Source organism: Peromyscus leucopus, chromosome X (genome assembly GCF_004664715.2).
Source record: "Peromyscus leucopus breed LL Stock chromosome X, UCI_PerLeu_2.1, whole genome shotgun sequence".
Classification (NCBI taxonomy): Eukaryota; Metazoa; Chordata; class Mammalia; order Rodentia; family Cricetidae; genus Peromyscus; species Peromyscus leucopus.
This window is the reverse complement of record NC_051083.1, coordinates 48021139-48026003: the sequence shown is the minus strand read 5'-3', so window position 1 is coordinate 48026003 and position 4865 is coordinate 48021139.

The following is a 4865-nucleotide window of genomic DNA, read 5'->3' as shown; positions in this document are numbered from 1 at the left end:
GTTCTTGTTGTTGTAAGCATGACAATATGAATTTGAGTTCCCAGAGCATGCATAAAGCTAGGCATGATAGCACACATGTGCAATGGCAATGATCCTATGGTGAGTCATGAGGCAGGACAAGAATATCCCTATATGCTTATAGGCCAGCTAGTCTGGCACATGCACCAGCAAACAAAAACAACAACAAAAAAGTCTGCCTCCAGCAAGATGAAAGGCTAGGGATAGCACAAAATGTTTCCTCTGACCTTTACATGCATGCCATAGCACACACCCACATTCACATACATGAACACATGTACATACAAATATGTACACATATTACACATACAAACATTAAATGCACAAAAGAATAATACATTTTCGCTATTTTTCTTTCCTTTTTTCTTAAAAAAATTTCATACAATATGTTTTACTATTTTTCCTCCCCAAACTCTTCCAAGATCCTACCCACCTAACTTTATGCTCTCCTTTGTGCTGACTCCTTCTTTCTTTCTGCCTGCCAGTCTCTCTCTCTCTCTCTCTCTCTCTCTCTCTCTCTCTCTCTCTCTCTCTCTCTAATAAAAGTAAAATTTAAAAAAAATGAAACAAACAACAACACAACAAACCAGCAAGCAAACAGGAAAAAGACCAATAAGAAGAAAAAAAAAAGAAGGAAAAAATCATTTTGTGTTAGCCGACTACTCCTGGACATGAGGCCTGTCCTGATGTGTGGTTAATACACCCAGTGACACACTCCATTAGAGAGAACTGATTTTAAAATAAGTCAGTGTTATCAATTGCAAATAGCTTCTTGGTTAGAGTTGGGGCACCATGTCCACTTTCTCCTTTCAGTGCTGGTATTGCATCTGGCTTGAACGTGTGCAAACAGATCTGGTGCATGTTATCAGTCTCTGTGAGTCCATATATGCATGGGCCCTGGAAGGCACTGTTTCTTTGGCGTCATCTCTCCTCTCTAGCTCTTAGACTCTTTCTCCCTCCTCTTCTATAGTGATCCCTGCACAAAAAGAAAAGCTTTGATGAAGATAACCCCTTAGGACTGAGAACTCCTGAGTTCTTGCACTCTCTGCACATTGTCCAGCTGTGGGTCTCTATTTTAATTACTACCTTCTGCAAGAAGAAGCTTCTCTGTTGTGGTTTGAGTAAGGCAGTGATTTGTGGGTAGAGCAGAATGTCATTAAGAGTCATTTTATTGCTATGCTCCTTTAGCAGAAAAATAGCATTAGGTTTTCCCCTAGGCTCATGAACTTTTTAGTCTTCGGCTCTTGGGCACTTTAGCAGTGTCAAGTATGGGTTCAATCTCATGGAGTAGGCCTGAAATACAATTTTTAAAAGTGTTTGGTTACTTTTATAAACTGTTGCCACCATTGCACCAGTATATCTTGCAGGTAGGTTTCTGTTGTAGGTCACAGGGTTTGTACTTGGGAAAGAGTATAACCAAATTGGTAAATTGAACATTACCAATTCAGTACAATGTAATTCTCCTCCCAGATGGATCTTGATTTCTTTGTTTAGGAAAGTTAAAGGTGAATACTTTAAAGTTTCAGATTTCTTAATGGTAGCTGAGGCTAAATAAAAAAAAAAGTATGCATGTAGATGCACTGTCCTTTCCCCTCAATTCTAATCCACTAGTCTAATCCCCAGCTTTGTATCATGCTTCAGCCTCCCGCTCCTCTCTGTCTCCATTCGCAGTGAGGATCACCCATATCTTCTGTAGCTTTCCTCCACCACCTTATCCCTCTGTCTCAGCCTCCAATTACAGCAGGCCCTCCCTGGAAATCCACTGGCCAAGATGGCCAGGCAATCAAGCAGGCTATCTTCACTGCCCCTCCTCTCCTATAAGTCCAATCCCAAATCGTATCTCCAGCTCTGAAGCAGCCCACCTGCTGTGACCTCTGTTTCTTTTATTGCCCCTACTTCCAAGGTTCCATACAATTCCTGGTGGCACACTGTATTAGTTAGGGTTTCTATTGCTGCACAGAGAAAACATGGCCATAATAAATATTTTTTTAAAAAAAATTATTCATTTTACATACCAACCATAGATCCCCCTCTCATTCCTCATTTTGCTTCCCATCCCCCCTCCCCCATCCCCTCCTCCAACAGGGTAAGTTCTTCCATGGGGGGGCAGCTAAGTCTGACACATTCAGTTGAGGCAGGACCAAGCCCCTCCCTGCTTTATCAGGGGTGGGCAAAGTGTCCAAACATAGGTAATGAAATCCACAATACATCTTACAAAGAAAAACATTCAATTGTAGTGGTGGCTTATAGTTTCAAAGGTTTAGTCCACTATCATCATGGCAGGGAGCATGGTGGCATTGTGTATTTTCATAACAGAATGTTACTCTGCTGTTTAAAAAAAAGTCATAAAATACAGAGGTAAATAGATGGACCTAGAAGATACCATCCTGAGTGATGTAACCCAGACTCACAAAGACAGTATATATTTGCTTCTATGTGAATGTTAGCTGTTAAGTCTTTGAGAAACAGGCTACAATCCATATAACCATAGAGATTAGGTATAGAGTAAAGGAATAGAGGGGAATGATGGATGTCCCTAGGAATGGGGAAAAAGAATAGATAGTTATAGTCCAATGGATGTGGATGTGGTTGGGGACAGGAAGGGGTGGATCAAATGTGGGTTGGGGGAGATGAAAGAGTGGTTCAAGGAAGGGAATACAAGATGGGACAGCTAAAACTAAGGGCCGGTAATGGTTCTTTGGGAACCTAACACAGTGGAAGCTTCCTAAAATATATACAAGTATGAAGGCAAGATCAATGAATTGGCAAATTACTTGTCAATGTAGCCCCAACTGGATATCTTTCATCACTAAATGAAGCTTCCAGTGCTGGAAATGGGTTACATGTAATCAAGCTGTTTACCAAAGGGGCTGAGTAGGAACTCCCAAATAACCTAGGATATTGCCAAAACTCTTAGTTTCTCTCCACGAAGTGACAGTAAATCTCCATTGCTGAAGATAATACTTACACAAATCATTGAACATGGGGAAGTCAAGCTGGTGACTAATTAAAGTCTTCACCGCTACAGAGTAGTGTTCACTGTAGTAGAAGGTTCTCTGCACCTTAAGATAAGAGAAAGGCAAACCCCAACTCAGCTATGAAGTCCTTGATATACAATGATGACCTGCCTGCAAGATGTACTAGTGCAACAGGGAGCCAAAGCTTGTGGGAGTGATCAACCACTATCTTCCTGGACTTAAGGCCCACTCCTTGAGAAGGGACCCATCCCAGATACTGATCAGGTGACCCAGAACCTGAGACTAGATAGGCCAGGGACCCAAGGGAAAACAAAATACTACTGTTCTGCTAGAGTAATGATGCAATATAATGACTTTTAATGGCATTCTGCTATACTCATAGATCAGTGCCTTGTTCAGCCATCATCAGAGAAGCTTCCTTCTAAAGTATAAGGGAACAGATACAGAGACCCACAGCCAGATAATGTGCAGAGAGTGAGAGAACAGTACCAAATGGGATGTTCCCATCAAATCCCACCACTCAGGGCTCAGGGAATCCTGTGGAATTGCAGGTGGTAAGAGTGTAAAAGCCAGAGCAGGTGGAGGACAAAAAGAAACTAAGGCCCCCTAAACAGCAGAACTGATGCACATATGAACTTACAAAGACTGAGATAGCATGCATAAGGCCTGTACCACTCTGTGCCACATGGGGTCCCAGCACTGAAAGGAGAAGGAAACATAAGTCCCCATCCTTAAGCCATAAACTGTCTCCAATTGATAACCACTAAGAAGTGAAAAAGCAGTTCTCTCAAATGGAGTCTCACTGGGAATACAAACCACTCTGAAGTATAGGTCTCATGCCCAGGATTAGATGGCCAAAACATATTCAGTGGTATCTTTGGAAGTTCTCTGTCTCCTAATGTTTTATGAGTACTTTTTGTTTGTTTGTTTTATCTTACAGGTCCTTTGCATATATATTATGGCTTCCAGTTCTATGTTTTATGGGATTCCTGTGTGTGAGAATATGTGTGTCTCTATGAGTTTATCTTTCTTTTTCTTTAGCTCTTTTTCTTCTGTCTGTTTGTTTTGTCCTATTCTGGTTTATTTGTTTTTATTTTATTATTATTCTTTAGAAGTTGGTTGTTTTCTAAGGAAAGACAGTAAGGGTGTGGTGGATTCAGACAGAAGGGGAGGTGGGGAGGATCTTGGAGGAGTTGGGGGAGGGGAAACTATAATCATAATATATTGTATGAAAAAAGTCCATTTTCAATAAAAAAAAGCATGCATGTGCCCTAGATATCAGTCCCCGTACTGAAAACACACACACACACACACACACACACACACACACACACACACACAAACACGCACGCACGCACACAAAACAAAACAATCCCATTGCTACATATTCATAGGGACAGGTGAGGATTGGATGCTGGAACTCAGTGTTGTATTATTACTTCATCATAAGGAAATATGAGGATGAGTAGTTTAAATTCTCATGAAACTTCACAGTGTTACAATTATCTTGTAAGAAATAATCGGCTATGAAGAAGAAGGGAATATTGTTTTTATTTTTATTCTTCATATAGTTAGACAATACCTTTTTCAAAAGGAGGAAAGCAAAGTTTGAAAAGCACACTATTTGGAACCTCTTTTTTGCTTCTACCAATGTTCTAGTCTTAAAGCCGTGTATTTGGTCTAACATGTCCTCACTGTAAACACCAATCGCCTTTACCCACTGAGCCATCTTGCTGGCTTCCAAACAGGGATTTGTGAAACTAAATTTAACAGAATAGAAATTCATCTCTTGAAATTTGATGAAAGTTTCTTTCCCTTTCTGAACTTGATTTCTTCATAGATTGGTATTGGTTTGAATCACATTTTAAC